The sequence below is a fragment of the Mastigoproctus giganteus genome, unplaced genomic scaffold, assembly GCF_048544385.1.
Source record: "Mastigoproctus giganteus isolate SK-2022 unplaced genomic scaffold, ASM4854438v1 scaffold_16, whole genome shotgun sequence".
Classification (NCBI taxonomy): Eukaryota; Metazoa; Arthropoda; class Arachnida; order Uropygi; family Thelyphonidae; genus Mastigoproctus; species Mastigoproctus giganteus.
In genome coordinates, this window is record NW_028328293.1 from 78,862 (window position 1) to 98,419 (window position 19,558).

The window sequence follows — 19,558 nt, forward strand, 5'->3', positions numbered from 1 at the left end:
TAAGAATAGGAACAGGAGCATATATATACTTGTGTGTACACCACTGCTAGGAATTCGGTAAATAAATTTGAGGTATTGCTCATAGCATCAAAGGCGGATATTGTTGGGATATTAGAGATGTGGTGTCACACAGATATAAGGAATGCAGAACTGGAATTTGGGGAGTTCAACGTCTACAGAAAGGATAGACAGGATAGGAAGGGAGAAGGGGTTATGCTATTAGTTAAGAAACAAATAAAATCCAAGGAAGTGAAGCAATCGACATCGCTGGACAGTGTAGTGTCGAGTTAGTTTGGTGTGACATAAGCATTGGGAGATCAAAATTGAGAGTAGGAGTGTGCTATAGGCCTAATGACTCTGATGAGTATAATAAGAAATTGTACAGGGAAATAGAGTGGACCAGTAAATCAGAGAGTCTTATAATGGGGGATTTTAATTTCCCAGATATTGATTGGAATTTGTGGGTTGGTCACTCACACACTAGCAAGGCTTTTGTGGATTTATTGGATGATTGTTTTCTAAATCAGCATGTTAGGGAGGCAAATAGAGGGAGCAATACTCTTGATTTGATTATCAGTAGTGATTCTTCATGCATTAAGAATCTGCAGATACAGGAACCACTAGGTGGCAGTGATCACAGTGTGCTGAAGTGGGATTTACTTAAAGAGGTAACTACCATCAGGGGTAAAGGGAAGGGTTATTGCTTTCGTAAAGGCGACTACGATGGTCTGAAACAGTATTTAAATTCTATACAGTTGAACCAACTCATGATGTTACCAATAGCAAATTCAAAATGGGAAGCATTCAAAGAACTTATCTTGGAATCTACTAGGCTTTACATACCAACTAAGAAATATTGTTGAAGGTTTAGGCCTAAATGGATGTCAGATGAACTAATGAGACATATGGCAGAGAAGAAAAATGCATGGGATACATATAAATTAACACATGACACAGAAGCCTATGATAGATATAAGTTGATCTGTAACCAAGTTACAAAGGAAGTTAGGCAGGCGAAGGCAGTTTACAAGAAATCTTTGGCAAGGGATGCAAAGAAAAACAGCAAAGATTTCTTTACTTATGTAAACTCTAGAAGGAAGGGGATGAATCAGATTGGTCCACTTGATATCGATGGTTCAACTGTTGATGATCCTGCTCAGGTAGCTAAATCAATACAAACTAAATCAATATTTTGCATCTACATTCATACATGAGGGGAATGCCATAGATGAAAGATATTGAGGAAGGGGAATGCCATAGATGAAGTAAACACTGGCAGTGAGCTAGATGATCTTGTAATAATTGAGAGTAAAGTGGAGGAGAAATTGTTGAAGATAAATACAAGAAAGGCTCCTGGGGTGGATGGGATCTATCCAGTTATATTAAAGGAGGCTGCAAAGGAAGTAAGCAATCCGTTAGCCATAATTATGAGAGCTTCCTTGGACTCAGGGGAAGGTACCCATAGACTGGAGATGTGCAAATGTGACCCATACTCAAAGGAGGATCAAAGGCTGACACAAGCAATTATAGACCTATAAGTTTAACTTCTGTTCCAGGAAAATTAATGGAGGCACTGGTCTAGATGATCCTGCACTGCAGGATCATCTTGACAAGACTTCAGTTATAGCTCAGACACAGCATGGTTTTGTTAAGGGGAACTCTTGCCTGACCAATTTGATTGGATACTATGATGGAGTCACAAAAGAACTGGATGCAGGGAATAACTTTGATATTATATACTTGGATCTTAGAAAGGCTTTTGATACTGTTGCACAAATCAGAGCAGTGTGGCATTGGAGACAAATTGCTGCTATGGATAAAGAGGTTGTTGAGGGGGAGAAGACAGAGAGTGGTAATCAATGGACACTGCTCATCATGGAATAATGTTATTAGTGGAGTCCCTCAGGGTTTAGTGTTGGATCCATTATTGTTTTCTGTATTTATAAATGATATTGATGATGGTATATCAAGCCTAATGTCCAAGTTTTCAGACGATACGAAGGTTGGCAGGGTTGTCAAGGACACTAATGACACTATGCTGCTGCAACAGGATCTGGTAAGGTTGAGCAGATGGGCTGAGAGGTGGCAAATTAAGTTTAACATTGACAAATGTAAAGTACTACATATGGGAAACAGTAACCCTAGAGCAACGTATCAACTCTCTGGTACTACACTGACAGTGGTAGAGAATGAAAGGGACCTGGGGGTGGTTGTGCAGGCAGATATGAAGTTTTCTGAGCAGTGCAGATGGGCTGCAAGAGTAGCTTGTGGTGTAATGTCAATGATATATAGGAATTTTTCTAGCAGGGATAAGGAGGTGATTATTCCCTTGTATAAGGCAATGGTCAGGCCGCACCTTGAGTACTGTATACAGGTCTGGAGGCCTCATTTCAAGAAGGATGTAGAGCTGCTGGAACGAGTACAGAGAAGGGCAACAATATTAGTGAATGGAACAAAGGGGTGCTCTTACGAAGAAAGGCTTAAGTTTTGCAAATTACAGTGTCTGGAGACTAGGCACCAGCAAGGTGATCTCATAGAGGTGTATAAAGCCTTGAATGGTTTGAGCATGCTCAATGCTGATGGGATTCTTCCTCTTGCTCAGAATAATCACCTGAGAGGGCATAAATTCAAATTGAGGAAATACAGATGTAGGATAGACATGCGGAATTTTGCCTTTATCCAGCGGGTGGTTGGTTGGTGGAACAGACTTCCATCTCTTGTCGTGGAAGCTGATAGCCTAAATAAGTTTAAGGCTCAGCTGGACAAGTATTTCGAACGAACAGAGGGGTGAAGTGGAATTGGTTATTTTTTATTTATTTATTTATTTTTTTTTTTGGCTGATGATGCATAAGCTTGCTTTCTTGCATCAAATGCCTCTACTAATACTAATGCTAATGGTTGGGAATAATGAACCATTGGGGATTTCTTTTTAAACTTACAAGAAAGAAATTGAATATTAATAATTTAATTAGTACAGTTGTTTCTGACAATAAGGAATCTATTGATTGGCTTTCCACTGTCACAGCAAGAACTGACACATTTTTTAGTTGACTGTGTTAGTGAGGATATAGTTATGCTGAATAAGGTTAGAGAAGAGAACATAAATCCTATTGGCTGTCATGATATTGAGTTATTCAGTATTACTGAACTTAAAATGGTGTGTTCTAAGTTAAATGTAAACAAAACATTTTAGAGCAAAACATTGTAGAGCAGATATCATCTTTTAAGGGCACAAAAGTTGATATAGTTGTATACGTTGGCACTAATGATATTAAGAGTAGGAGACCAGCGGAATTACTTAACAAGTACAGGTCACTGTTGAATAAAAGCCGTGAAGTAGGGTTGAATTTGAAAGTGTCTGCAATTCTGCCCGGACACGATAGGAGGGAGTATGTGATGAGAGCCTTGTCGATCAATTCGGCCCTGGAAAGATTGTGCAAGGCTCAAGGGGTAGAATTTTTTTCAGCCTGGAATGTACTTGTTAACAGGAGAGAGGCAGTGTTAGGTGGGTCGGAAAACTGCTAGCTTTGGGGGAGACAAAGACTAATGGATTAACAGTAGCCACTGGCAGAGGTGAAAGAGATTCTTGCACTGCTTCTATTGGAATGAGCAGAAGCCTGAAAAACAAGATGCAGGATATTTCAGAGACTGCTGGAAGTCATTGCGGTACAAGTAAACACATGGGTTGTGTTAGGGTAGCTAAGAATAGGAACAGGAGCATATATATACTTGTGTGTACACCACTGCTAGGAATTCGGTAAATAAATTTGATGAATTTGAGGTATTGCTCATAGCATCAAAGGCGAATATTGTTGGGATATTAGAGATGTGGTGTCACACAGATATAAGGAATGCAGAACTGGAATTTGGGGAGTTCAACGTCTACAGAAAGGATAGACAGGACAGGAGGGGAAGAGGGGCTATGCTATTAGTTAAAAAACACATAAAATCCAAGGAAGTGAAGCCAGTCGACATTGATGGACAGTGTAGTGTCGAGTTAGTTTGGTGTGACATAAGCATAGGTAAATCAAAATTGAGAGTAGGAGTGTGCTATAGGCCTAATGACTCTGATGAGTATAATAAGATACTGTACAGGGAAATAGAATGGGCCAGTAAATCAGAGAGTCTTATAATCGGGGATTTTAATTTCCCAGATATTGACTGGAATTTGTGGGTTGGTCACTCACACACTAGCAAGGCTTTTGTGGATTTATTGGATGATTGTTTTCTACACCAGCATGTTCGGGAGGCAACTAGAGGGAGTAATACTCTTGATCTGATTATCAGTAGTGATTCTTCATGCATTAGGAATCTGCAGATAAAGGAACCACTGGGTGGCAGTGATCACAGTGTGCTGAAGTGGGATTTACTCAAGGAGGTAACTACCATCAGAGGTAAAGGGAAGGGTTTTTGCTTTCGTAAAGGCGACTATGATGGTCTGAGACAGTATTTAAATTCTATACAGTGGGACCAACTGATGATGTTACCAACAGCAAATTCAAAATGGGAAGCATTCAAGGAACTAATCTTGGAAGCTACCAGGCTTTACATACCAACCAAGAAATATTGTTCAAGGTTCAGGCCTAAATGGTTGTCAGATGAACTAATGAGACATATGGCAGAGAAGAAAAATGCATGGGATACATACAAATTAATGGGTGACATGGAAGCCTATGATAGATATAAGTTGGTCTGTAACCAAGTCACAAAGGAGATTAGGCAGGCAAAGGCAGATTATGAGAAATCCTTGGCAAAGGATGCAAAGAAAAACAGAAAAGAGTTCTTTACCTATTTAAACTCAAGAAGGAAAGGGATGAATCAGATTGGTCCACTGGATGTTGATGGTTCAACAGTTGAGGATCCAGCTCAGGTGGCTAACAATCTAAACGAGTATTTTGCATCTACATTCACACATGAGGAGTTATTCAGGAAGGGGAATGTCGTAGGTGAAGTAAACATTGGCAGTGAGCTAGATGATTTTCTAATAACTGAGAGGAAAGTGGAGGAGAAATTGTTGAGGATAAACATAAAAAAGGCACCCGGGGTGGATGGGATCTATCCAGTTATATTAAACTAGGCAAACCCCTAGCCATAATTATGAGAGCTTCTTTGGACTCAGGGGAGGTACCCATGGACTGGAGATGTGCAAATGTAACCCCAATTCACAAAGGAGGATCAAAGGCTGACACAAGTAATTATAGATCTGTTAGTTTAACTTCGGTTCCAGGAAAATTAATGGAGACACTAGTTAAAGAAGCACTGCAGGATCATCTGGACACGAATTCAGTTATAGCTCAGACACAGCATGGTTTTTGTTAAGGGCAGGTCTTGTCTGACCAATTTGATTGGATACTATGATGTAGTCACAAAAGAACTGGATGCAGGGAATAACTTTGATATTATATATTTGGATCTTAGAAAGGCTTTTTGATACTGTTGCGCATGGAAGACTGCTGCACAAATTGGAGAAGTGTGGCATTGGAGGCAAATTGCTGCTATGGGTAAAGGGAGATGGTTGAGTGGCAAAAGACAGAGAGTGGTAATCAATGGACACTGCTCAACGTGGACTAATGTTATTAGTGGAGTTCCTCAGGGTTCAGTGTTGGGTCCATTGTTGTTTTCTGTATTTATAAATGATATTGATGATGGTGTATCAGGCTTAATGTCCAAGTTTGCAGACGATACCAAGGTTGGCAGGGTTGTTAAGGACACTACTGATACTATGCTGCAATTGGATCTGGAAAGGTTGAGCAGATGGGCTGAGAGGTGGCAAATGAAGTTTAACATTGACAAATGTAAAGTACTACATATGGAAAACAGTAACCCCAGATCAACGTATCAACTCTGTGGTACCACGCTGACAGTGGTAGAGAATGAAAAGGACCTGGGGGTAATTGTGCAGGCAGATATGAAGTTCTCTGAGCAGTGCAGACGAGCTGCAAGAGTAGCTCATGGTGTCTTGTCAATGATATACAGGAATTTTTCTAGCAGGAACAGGGATGTGATTATTCCCTTGTATAAGGCATTGGTCAGGCCACACCTTGAGTACTGTATACAGGTCTGGAGGCCTCATTTCAAGAAGGATGTAGAGCTGCTGGAACGAGTACAGAGAAGGGCAACAAGGTTAGTGAATGGAACAAAGGGTTCCTCTTACGAAGAAAGGCTTAAGTTTTGCAAATTACAGAGCCTGGAGACTAGGCATCGGCGAGGTGATCTGATAGAGGTGTATAAGGCTTTGAATGGCTTGAGCATGCTCAATGCCGATGGGATTCTTCATCTTGCTCAGAATAATCACCTGAGAGGGCATAAATTCAAATTGAGGAAGGTCGGATGTCAGATAGTTGTGCGGAAATTTGCCTTTAGCCAGCGGGCAGTTGGTTTGTGGAATAGACTCCCATCGCTTGTTGTTGAAGTTGATAGCCTAACCAAATTTAAGGCTCAGCTGGACAGGTATTTCGAACGAACGGAGGGGTGAAATGGGAGTAGTGGTTGTGTTTTTTTTTTTTTTTTTTTTTTGGCTGATGCTGAATAAGCTTGCTTTCTTGCATCATATGCTAATGCTAATGCTAAAACACCTGGTCCTTATAAAATTGAAAGTAATAGTATTGTTAAATTTGTTGAGCTGTTTCTTGAGATAATGTTAATGTTATGTTTAATAAATGTTTCCCAAGGTCTTGGAAGACCAGGGGAACCGTTAACTGATTCATAAACCAGGGGAACCGTTAACTGATCCAAGAGGTTATAGGCCTATATCGTTGCTTGCAAACCTCAGGAAGATTTTTGAACAGTTATTGCTTATAAGACTTGAAAATTTATTTTGTACAAGGAAATTGGATTTTCCCTGTCAATACAGATTTAAAAAGAAACGTTCCACAGACGAAGCAATTCATGATCTTGTTGATTTTGCTACTTGTTATAATTGTAAATACAGGTAATCCTCATATAACATGGTAGTTAGGTTCCTATAAAATGTTGTGTTGTGTTTGTGAAAGCGTGTTATACGAGACTAAGAAAAAGTACAAAAACAGGGGGTTACTTTTCAAAAGCTAAGAAAAATACACCATTCTAGATTTCGTGTATCTTCTGCTCTCTTTAAAAAATCAGTAATTTGGGTTTGTTTGCTTTTGCTTGATAAATCTTTGTGAATTTCATCGTATGGAACTAAGCATTTTTGAAGCTCCCTTTTGAACTTTGGGCTCCTTTCATTGAAGAATCTGCATTCAAAAAATAAGATTCTGACTACTCGGCTAACTTTATGCCCTCCCATATGCTTTTTAGTATGAAATTTAGAATTTTCATCTGTGCTATTATCCTCTGAATTGATTTGGTTTTACCTCTGATTCCATTTCCACCAAATCTTCTTCCCCAGCTTCTTTTTCTACCAGTAATTCTTGAGCATCTGCAGTAATCATATCTTTTTTTAAATTTTTTTTATGTGCATAGCCAACTGATAGGCCATGTTACTCTGTGTATACTGTCTATAAATTGCATGTGTCCTGAGGTCGATTTTCTGTTTTGCTGGACGAAAAACTGAGATTCCAGGAGAAAAAAACCATACTACCCTCACCTGAGGCTGCCTAACTCAGCCACGTTGTGAAAAATACCCGTAAAAATTCCTCCTGTCATCGACGGGATTCAAACTCAGGTCTTTTCCACCCTGTGTTGGGAGGAGGGCGATTCTATCAATGCTACCGAGGGCTTCATTAGTCATATCATCAAAACCTTCCCCTCCTACCGATGTAGCAACCTCTGCTACTATCACATCATTCCCTTTTCTGCCAGTTCGACTGTATTTTCTGAATGAACTGATTCTGGCCATACATTATTTCACGTACATTTACCCTTGACAGTTTTACTTCTTTCAGCGATAAAGCTATGATTCCGATACAGTCCACAATTGAGAAATGTTTCCATGCCTCCATTACTTCAATAGATTTGGAATCAATTTTTTTCTAAAATCCATTGTAACGATTTTCTGATGGAATAAGTTTTAAAGGTGGATATAATGCCTTGATCTAATTGGCTGAATGAAAGAAGTTGTATTAAACTAGTACAACTGTAGTGGTAGAAACAAAACTTCAATATTTGGATGACTTAAATCTTTTGGATGGCCTGGTGTGCTATCCAATAGTAATAAAACTTTGAAATCTAGATTTTTCCACAAGTTCTATGGCACAGAACATAACACGGTGATTTCCCAACAAAATAAAATACAGGGATTTCTCAATATTTTTATTTGCCTAGCAAGTCAACAGCGGGGATTCAAAAATAGTGAAAACGTTGAAAAATTACATCCAAAATAGTAGCAGGGCTTCCCCCATACAAAAGATCAAAAATACCGTGCTATGCGAGGTTTACTGAAATTCTCTAATCATGTTAGAGCAAAACCGTGTTATATAAGTACTGTGTTGTGCGAGGATTGCCACAATTTATCAATTATGTTAGAGCAAAACTGTGTTGTAGAAGTACCATGTTATACGGGGGTTGCCTGTACATCCTAACCCTCTTCATAGATTTTGAAGGGGCTTTTGTTACGGTTTGGTACCCCAGTGTTTTGAAATCTTTTGAGAGCTTTGAACTGCCCTGATTTGTTGTTTAGGACAATTAGCAATTACTTAACAGATAGAAGAATTATAGTTAGTTCTCAACATTTTAAATTTGAGAGAGAAATTAATCAAGGGTGCCCACAAGGTTCGGTGTTGGGACCGATGTTTTGGAATCTGGTCTGTAACACTTGGTTAGAACAAGATTGTGTGGATTATCACAAGGTCGCATATGCAGATGACCGGTGCTGTGTGTGCAAGGGAAATCCAGACAAGCAATTGAAGATAAACTCGAAGGGGTAGTTGGTAGCCTGATGAATTGGACTATAAATAATAAACTCAGAATTTCTTCTAATAAGACTGTAACGATGTTATTGAAAGGTAAACTGGACTACAGGAGACCATCCCATTTAATTATTAATAGTAAACAGATTAATAGTGACCTGATACACCTTTGGTGTCTCAGGTCAAATACTTAGGGATTTTGTTGGATGATAATTTATTCTTTACATCCCACTTGGAATACTTAAGTGGTAAAGTAAAGAAACACACAGCCTCTGTAGTCCGGATTACCAGGAAAAACTGGGGGCTCAGTAAAAGGATCCTCAGTCTTTACTATAAGGCTATTTTTTATCCCATTGTAGCTTACGCTGCCTCTATCTGATTTAAGCATGTAAGTAATGTCAAGTTTAGAAATTAGCTGAATTCATTACAGCATACAGTCAGTCCTCGTATAACACGTGTTTATACTACACCAATTCGATCATACACGATTTATAAATAGGGGAACGATATCTTATATAACACAAACCGAATTCGCTTATGCACGATTCGCCTTTGTGTTTACAAGAAATGACAGTCAAACTCAGAATCATCCCAACGAACGCAACACAATAGGAATGAAGAGAAGATTCTGAAAATGTATTTATGTTTTTTATATCAGTGAAGGGGAAATTATTTTCCCCTTCACTGATATAAAAAACATAAATTTCACCATAATAATGTAAAAACCAACACAATTCTAGCTATCGGTATAATCGCAAATGCAATTAGATCGAGTTTATGACCAGTTTATAATAGATTCCACTAGCAGAAATGCAACTGGATTTTTATTGTTTTATGGTAGTAACCCCCTAGAAATGTGAGGTGTTAATAGTGTATCTTTGCCTTTACGGTGTTGTTTATTCAGTTGCTACACGCGCACAGCTTTATGTGTATCAGGCATGCCTCCTCGTTTTATAATTGTGCTTTATTCCTTAAAAATGAGTAAAATATTTAAAAGGTGTGAAAAGGAAGCGTCCTGGTGAAGACACTGCAGATTCAGAGAGAAAAAGAAAAGCAATATCAATAAACAGAGGCGGACTGGATCAAAAATTCTTACCCGGGAAAATTTAGAGTGGCCTCATACTGTGGTTTATGGCCAAAATCACACCGGCCTCTGGCCCACTGGGGTTTCCCCTGTAAGGCTTATGGCCAGTCCGCCTCTGCGGATAGAGAAAAAATATGAAATTGTGAAACGCTTTGAGTGAAATGAAAGACCATGTGATATTGCACGTGCTACAGACCTAAATGAGGCAACGCCGAGAATTACAAAGAATGCAGAGAAAATAAAAACAACTTTCATAGCAGGAACAACTCAAAGTGTAATTAAAATTCATTAGATTAAGACATAAAGAATTGGAAGAGATGGAACGGCTGTCATCTGTTTGGATAGAAAATCAAGCAAAAAACAAGTTTGCTTACAATAGAAGTAAAAGCATTAGCAATATTTTATTACAACTATTTATTGTGTTTGGTAATGTTTTGGTACAAATGTGTGTTCAATCTTGGGTGGTCGGCACCTAAGCCTATTTTTCCCATAGGGCCTGTTGTTTATATTGCATGATTTTGCATTGCACGAGGGTTTCTAGGAACACAACTATCGTGCTATACGAGGACTGACTGTATTATGTTATTAACAACTCTGAGTGTGTGTAAGACAATATTGACTAATGCCCTTCAAGTGCTTGCTGGGCACTCCCTTTGGATTTGTATATTGTATATAGAGCTTATAGTTACTTTCTAAGGAAGGGCAGACAAGTTACAATCATGGGAATTACTAATGATATTTTGATTGATCTGAAGTGAGAGGAAAAATATATTTTATTGAAATTCACAGGAATAGTACTAGTAGTTATTCTAGCAATTAACCACCCGCTGGCTAAAAGCAAATTTCTGCACATCTGTTCTTCATCTGTCTTTTCTTAATTTGAATTTAGCTGATTCTTCCATATGTCCCCTTAGATTTGTAACCTGAACAAGTGGAAGGATCCCATCAGAATTCAGCATGCTCAACCCATTCAAAGCCTTATAAATCTCAGTCAGATCACCGTGCAGGTGCCTAGTCTCCATCCACTACAATTTGCACAACTTAAGCCTCTCTTGGTAAGAGGATCCCTTCATTCCCCAATCTTGTTGCCCTTCTCTGTACACGGTCAAGTAAATCTACAACCTTCCTAAAATGAGGCCTCCAGACCTGTACACAGTACTCAAGGCGTGGCCTGACCATTGCCTTATTAGCATTAGCATTACTAGAGGCATTTGATGCAAGAAAGCAAGCTTATGCAGCATCAGCCAAAAAAAATAATAATAATAAAAAAATAATAAAAAAATAAATAAAAAATAAAATAAAATAAAAAAATAAAATAAAATAAATAAATAAAAAATAACCACTTCCACTTCACCCCTCTGTTCATTCGAAATACCTGTCCAGCTGAGCCTTAAATTTATTTAGTCTATCAACTTCCACGACAAGGGATGGAAGTCTGTTCCACCAACCAACCACCCGCTGGATAAAGGCAAATTTCCTCACGTCTATCCCACATCTGTCTTTCCTCAATTTGAATTTATGCCCTCTCAGGTGATTTTTCTGAGCAAGAGAAAGAATCCCATCAGCATTGAGCATGCTCAAACCATTCAAGGCTTTATACACCTCAATCAGATCACCTTGCTGGTGCCTAGTCTCCAGTCCCCTAGTCTTCTTTGGAAAACTTAAGCCCTTCTTCATAAGAGCACCCCTTTGTTGCATTCACCAATCTTGTTGCCCTTCTCTGTACTCGTTCCAGCATCCCTATATCCTTCTTGAAATGAGGCCTCCAGACCTGTATACAGTACTCTAGGTGTGGCCTGACCATTGCCTTATACAGAGGTACAATCACCTCCTTTTCCCTACCAGCAAAATTCCTGTATATCATTGACAAAACCTCATGACCTGCCCTGGCCGCCTGTCTGCATTGCTCAGAAAACTTCATATCTGACTGCACAATTAAATTAGATCTTTTTCATTTTCTACCACCTTAAGTGTAGTACCACACAGTTGATATGTTTCTCTGGGGTTACTTCTACCCATATGCAGTATGTTGCATTTGTCAAATTTAAACTTCAGTTGCCACTTCTTAGCCCATTTTCCCAAATTTTCTAGATCCTGTTGCAGTAGCACACTGCCATTACTGTCATTAACAACCCTGCCAACCTTTGTATCATCTGCAAACTTCGACACTAAGCCTGATATATACCTTCATCAATATCATTGATAAATATACAAAACAATAGTGGATCCAACACTAAACCCTGTGGGACTCCACTAATAACATTAGTCCATGAAGAGCAGCACCCATTGATTACCACCCTCTGTTTTCTCCCACTCAACCATCCTTTTATCCATTGTAGCAACTTACCCTTAATACCATTCTGCTCCAATTTGTACAATAGTCTTCCATGTGCAACAGTGTCAAAAGCTTTCCTGAAATCCAAATATATGATTTCAAATTTATGTTACAAAGGAATTCCAATTCCTTTGTAACCACATCATAATATCCTATCAAATTTGTCAGACAAGACTTTCCCTTAACAAACCCATGCTATGTCTGTATTATTGCTGCAGTCTTGTCTAGATGATCCTGCAATGAATCTTTAACCAGTGACTCCATTATTTTACCAGCCGACCGGGCTAGCCGAGTGGGTAAAGTACCTGCCCGGCAACCCAAAGGTCGCGGGTTCGATTCCCGCCTCGGGCTTGGATCAAAGTACTGCAAAAACCTTGGGAGGTGCAATATGGCCACAGAAGCCGATGCGCCAACAACTATCAAATCAAAATCAATCAACCATTATTTTACCCGGAACAGAAGTTAAACTAACTGGTCTGTAATTACGCATGTCACCCTTCGATCCCCCCTTTGTGAATTGGGGATACATTTGTACAACTCCAGTCCGTGGGACCTCCCCTGAGTTCATGGATGTGCTCATAATTATAGCTAAGGATTTGCTTAGTTGCTTTGCTGCCTCCTTTAATATAACTGGATAGATCCCATCCACCCCAGGTGCCTTTCTTACGGTTAACTTCAACAATTTCTCCTCAACTTTGCTCTCAGCTATTACAAAATCATTAAGCACCCTGCTACAATCTGATAACCTTCTGCCATTTTCAAACCTTAATAACTTCTCATGTGTGACTGTAGATGCAAAATACTCATTCAGTTTGTTTGCTATCTGAGCAGGATCAACAACAGTAGAACCATTGATATCAAGTGGACCAATCAGATTCATCCCCTTCCTTTTAGAGTTTATATAAGTAAAGAAATCCTTGCTTAGCATCCTTTGCCAAAGATTTCTTGTAATCTACTTTTGCCTGCCTAACCTCTTTGTGACCTAATTACAGACTAGCTTATATCTGCAATAGGCTTCTGAGTCGCTTGATAATTTATATCCATCCCATGCATTTTTCTTCTCTGTCACGAGTCTCGTTAGTTAATTTGATAACCATTTAGGCCTAAACCTTGAACAGTATTTCTTAATAGGTATGAAACTTTTAGTAGCTTCCACGATTAATTCCTTGAATGCTTCCCACTTAGAATTTACCATTGGTAACATCATCAGTTGATCCCACTGTACAGAATTTAAAAACTGTCTGAGACCACTGTACTCACCTTTACAGAAGCAAAAACCCTTTCCTTTCCTTTACCCCTGATGGTAATTATATCTCTAAGTAAATCCCACATCAGTACACTGTGATCACTGCCACCTAGTGGTTTCTTTATCTGCAAATTCTTAATACACGAATGATCACTGCTGATAACCAGATAAAGAGTATTACCCTCTCTGGTTGCTTCCCAAACATGCTGCTGCAGAAAACAGTCATCCAATAAATTCACAAAAGTCTTACTAGTGTGTGAATGACCAACCACAAGTTCCAGTCAATATCTAGGAAGTTAAAATCTCCCATTATAAGACATTCTGATTTACTAGCCCACTCTATTTCTCTGTACAATTGTTTATTGTATTCATTCGAGTCATTAGGCCTATAACACACTCCTACTCTTATTTTTGCTTTCGCTGTGGTTATGTCACACTAAACTGACTCAACAGTGCACTGTTCATCTATATGAACTGGATGCACTTCTTTTGATTTTGTTTTTCTTAATTAACAGCATGACACCTCCTCCCTTCCTATCCTGTCTATCCTTTCTGTACACATTGTATTCCCCAAATTCCAATTCTACATTCCTAATATCAGTGTGACACCACGTCTCTGATATCTCAACAGTATCCGCCTTTGATGTCTTGACCAACACTTCAAATTCATCAAATTTATTTACTATACTTCTAACATTGGTATACATGCACCTACTCCTATTTCCAGTTACCTTGCCATATCCCATATATCCCCCTGTTTCACGATGACTGCCATCAGTCCATGAAACCCCCAGCACCGGTAACTGGACTTTTTATTCCTGATGTGTTTTAATATTGGAAATAAACACTATAAATGGTTCTTCCCTGCATGAAAGCCTCTTATATAATCACTAGGCATGGCTTGCTTAAATATAAATTATGTGACTTTGGATTGGAGGAGGACCCTTTGTGTATATGTAGATTACTTGAAACATGGGAGCATGTTTTTTATTATGTCCTCTTTATGAAGAATTTAGGCATAATTTAAGATCAGTTATACCAGATTTTAATCGAGGAGCTGAAGCTCAATGGGGCAAGGTTCAGAGAATTTTTGCAGTATTCCAGGAATTTTGTAGAAATGTATTTAAAAAAAGGAAACCGTTATCTGTACTGGTTAATATAGATTAGAACTGTACACTTTTATTTTTTTTTTTTTTTTTTGCCTCCACAACTTTGCTTGAGGCTTTTTTTTTTTTTTTTTTCAATTGCTTGTTCAGCCATCAGAAAGAAAACTGATGTGGTCTTAACTCTTGCAGGTTGTTTTTTTTTCCTTTATTTATTTTTTTTAATTTTATTTTTATATAATATAAGTGTAAAAACACCATAGACAACTCTTAAAGGAAAAAACTACAATAGTAGTGTAAATGGCATAATTTCAACTGTATCTCATATTGTGCTTATCGTTCACAATGAGTTACCATGGGTAGGGATGTTTTTAGGTACTGAAATCTTCAGTCTGTAGTTTTTAACAATGCAAACTGATTTAATATTGAAAATATATTCGTTATAGGTAGATAAATATGTGATTTATGTGTATATATATATATTAATTTAAATGAATTAATACCTCGAATAAGTAACGCTTCACTAATAGAGAAGACTATTGTTACTTATTCTCAGTGGGCACCACCACCCACATAGCCCTGTTTCAAGGCTTGTTGGCTTTTCATCCAAGGGTGGACAGGCACTCTGGTATTGCAAACATGACAACCCAGTTGTGAAGATAATCCCACAATATGAGAGATGCCAAAAGGTGTACATGATAATGTTTAAGTAAGACTCAATGCAACAAGGCATAATATTTTTAAGAGTAATTAAAATTTTATTCTTATTTTTATTTATTTTTTTAATTAATTAATTTATTTATTTATTTATTTTATTATTATCTTTTTCCTTTCCAAACTCATTCGAGTTTGGAAGGGAAAAATATTAATTACTTAGTACAAAGAAGCGTGCTATCGAAGTTATAAAACAACAAGTAGGTTTAAAATGATATTTTAAACCTACTCATTGAGCTCTTTCCAACAGTGTATAATAAGCTATAGGTTGTCGACATTTCCCCCACACACACACTTTCAGACCAAATTTTTGTCAACAATGATTAATATGGCATTATGTTGACCCACACAATGCACAAACTCATGCAAAATTTCAAGTGAATAGGTTGAGTGGTTCCAGAGATACAATGCTGTGACAGACAGACAGATGGATGGATAGACGGACGGACGGGCAACCGAGTGACATTATAAGGGTCTTTCGTTAGACTATGAACCCCAAAAATACAATAATATTTTAATAAATCACATCTATTTATCTGAACCAATAATATAAAAATATCATATTTGCACTGATGTGATTTAGTTCTAAAAACTCACAGAAACAAAAAAGTTAGATATATAAAAAATAAAAAGATTAAGGCATGTAATTCACATTTTTAAATACACATTCGTTGTGATTTTTAATTGAGCAAATGTATCAATAGTGTCTCAGTAATTCAGCGAAGTTAAAATCATATCAAAGGATCTGATTTTAAATAATTAACATTGCTTTCATAAAGGGGACTACAGTAGTCTCAGACAATTTTTAATTCTATACAGTGGGACCAGCTGATGGTGTTACCATCAGCAAATTCTAAAAGGGGAAGCATTCAAGGAATTAATCATAAAAACCATTAGGCGTTTCATACTAGCTAAGAATTATTCTTGCTGCCTGGTACTGACTAGGGAGGGGATTTCTCCCCTGGGAAAAATAGGCATATTTCACCTAAAAGCAATCAATATTGTTTTTATGTAGGGGTGACTGATGATGAGGAAGCTCCTTGGTCCTCATTTGCCAGCCAACCTGAGAAAGAGAGAGAGAGAGAGAGAGAAAGCAATGTTCATAAAAATCTCCCAGTTCCACCCATTGACTTTGCCAGTGGTGGAAGGATCAGCATCTTCTTTCTCAACATGCATTTTTTGAGAACTGGTAGTATATTCCTGGTGTGAGGCCAACTTGCCTCCTCTCCAAGGAGGAGCTATCTAAATTACTGTCAACCCTCCACTCTTCTGTTGGGGTCTGTGTTAATTCATGGCTACATGATGGGGTGCCCCTGGTTAAGTATATTTGTGAGGAGCTACAGAATACACGTAAACCCAGAAGAGGGCTTTTGGTCATCTATTTAAAATCCACATTACACCCACCTCTGCTCCACCCAGGCAGCACTTCTGATTCAATATTAATATATGATTATGCTAGATGGCTTTCCTTTCCTGTGTGTTTATGGGTGGGTACTGGTGAACTTTCCAAACATACAAGGGAAAATCTCCACTCTTGACTAAATCCAAATTGAAATATAAGGCCCCCTTTTCCTCTTCTACCCACACCCTGACCAATGGTTCCCTCATGCCCCTGTGGCTTCCCAGAGCAGCCACACAAAAAGAGATAAAACAGAAATTGACTACCTCAAACCAACTTCCAAAAAGCAGGCAGACAGCTTCTTCAGTTAAATCCAATATTGAATAACATAGTCTCTAACTGAATCACAGGGGCTTTTGCAGCAATATTGATAACATTCATGAGATAATTAATCATAATTCAGCTGGCATCTGTTTATGAGAGACATATTTACCACCTCAGATATCTTCCTCAATAAAAAAATTATACTCCCTTTCAACAATACAGACCCTTTACAAATATTGATCAAGAGAGACAGGTGGCCATACTCCTAGATTCACAAGTCTCTCTTTAAGGAACCTTAAATCCAAATTGAGGAAAGACAGTTGTAGAATAGATGTGCAGAAATTTGCTTTAGCCAACGGGTAGTTGATTTCTGGAACAAACTTCCATCTGTCGTAAAAGTTGATAGCTTAAATAAATTCAAGGAGGTACTGGACAAACTTTTAGAGGGAATGGATGTGTGAATTTTTTTTTTTTTTTTGGCTGATGCTAAAAAAATATGCTTGCTTTCTTGCATCACATCCTCTACTTCCACTACCTTTGACACTATGACATATCACAGATAACGATGCAAATCTTTTGGAGTTTTTCTGCTTTATAAAATAAATACAAGTATATGTTCTCCTAACAATTGCTATGTATAGCCTCTATATCATTGATAGGTACAATATGGCCTTGCACCAAAAATAACAACAACAGCAGCAACCCCTTAACAAATCAATGCTGTGATTGCATTCCTGTTTAGATAGTCCTGCCTTACTTCTTTAACTGGTGACTTCATTATTTTTCCTGGAAAAGAAGTCAAGCTTACAGATCTATAATTACTCACTTCGCCCTTTTATCCCCCCTCCCTGCACTTTGTGTATTGGGGATACATCCATATATCTCCCATCCATTGGGACCTCCCCTGAATCCACAGTTGCTCTCATAATTATGACTGAAGGTTTGCTTACTTTTTTGCTGCGCCTCTTAATATATTTAGATAGATCCTTTGCCCCATCCACCTTATTCACATTTAGCCTCGGCAACATATGTTCTTCTTTCCTTTCAGTCATCATAAAATCATTTCGCCCCTATCAGAATTTGATACAACCCTAGAAGAAGCCTCAAGAAGGACTGAAGATAGATTAGAATGACATAAAATTGTGGATAAGGTCCTCAAGCCTGAGGAGACCGAAAAAGAAAAATTAATATACTTCTGGCATCCACCATCCCTATATTATTCCTCATGTGTGAATGTAGGTGCAAAAAATCTATTCAGTTTGTCAGCAACCTAAGCAGTGTCATCAGAAGTTATACCATTCACATCTAGTGGACCAATGTGATTCATCCCTTTTCTTCTAATGTTTACATAAGTAAAAAAAAAGCCTTTGCTACTTTTCTTTGCCAGAGACTTCTTGTTATCTACCTTAGGCAAGCTTGGACAGATTACAAGATGGTAACCCTTTTGTGACTTGATTTCAGACTAATTTATACCTACTATAGGTTTCTGTATTCCCTCATAATTTATCTGCATCTTATGATATAATTTTTTTTTCTCTGCTACTAGTCTCACCATTTTTTTTTTTTTAACAGACAATAAGTCACGTTTTTTGGTAGATAGGGCAAACAGGTTTATTTGATTCAATAAAAATGTATTCACTAGTCACATATTCTTTGAAACCTCCGCTTCATCACCAAAATTTTTCATTTCCTTGATCGCCACAATTCAGAAAATACAACTGCCTTATATCAGTCACAAACAAAGAAAATATAAACACACCTGCTTTTGAACACAGTTATGCTCACTGACTTCTTAAGTCTTGGATTTTTCTAAGATTAAACCATGCTCCCTTTGTTTACTCCTTCTAATAATCAGTGAATTCCTCTTCACTCATCTGTCTCTCTCTCAGCATAAACAAATGGTTCTCTCTTCATTCCCATCAGTCATCAGTGTGGTTAAAAGTTACTTTGCCAACAGCTTTTAACCTTTTTTCTTATTACCTGTTATGATTTTGATAGTTACATTTTATCAAAATTCATCAATGGAAAGCATTTTAACTTACCAAACATTTGACAGGTGATACAAAAAAAAAGACAGACACATGAGCAGCCATTTTCTCGCCCCTGTTGCTGACCAATATTTGAGAAAAGGGCACCCAGCCTCACTCAACCATAATAGTGAGTTTTATAAATGAGAATATATCTATTCAAAAGTGTGCTTATACATTCCTCTCTAGCTGTCTGTATCATTAGAACTTATTCCATTAAATCCTTAGCTGTTATGTTCTCTCCAGCATTCCAAGTTGAGAGACTGAAAAGGACAATAAAATCATCTAATGCTGTTCCCCAGTATTCTTGATATGGTGAAATCATTTTTTTACAGCAGCAGCAGCATCTTTTAAGGTAAGGTTAAAACTTTTGCATAAAATTTTTTTCAATATTAATTCTTACACTTGAATTTATACTGTTATAGGTTTATTATACTATTTCAGTGTTAATGTTAATTTTCTGTTCAAATTCATTTTATATGATAAAAGTGTGTATTTTTGTATATCAGAAAAGCAATCTCTGACATAATGCTTATGGCAGAAAATTGACTGGCATGG

At 37.8% G+C, this 19,558-nt stretch overlaps 1 protein-coding gene across 1 annotated transcript in view; it reads left to right on the forward strand.

Moving 5' to 3' along the window:
* The window catches only part of LOC150074884 (acyloxyacyl hydrolase-like), a 154,028-nt gene that overhangs the window by 57,802 nt on the left and 76,668 nt on the right, over window positions 1-19,558 (forward strand). The gene's annotated exons all lie outside the window — the stretch shown is intronic.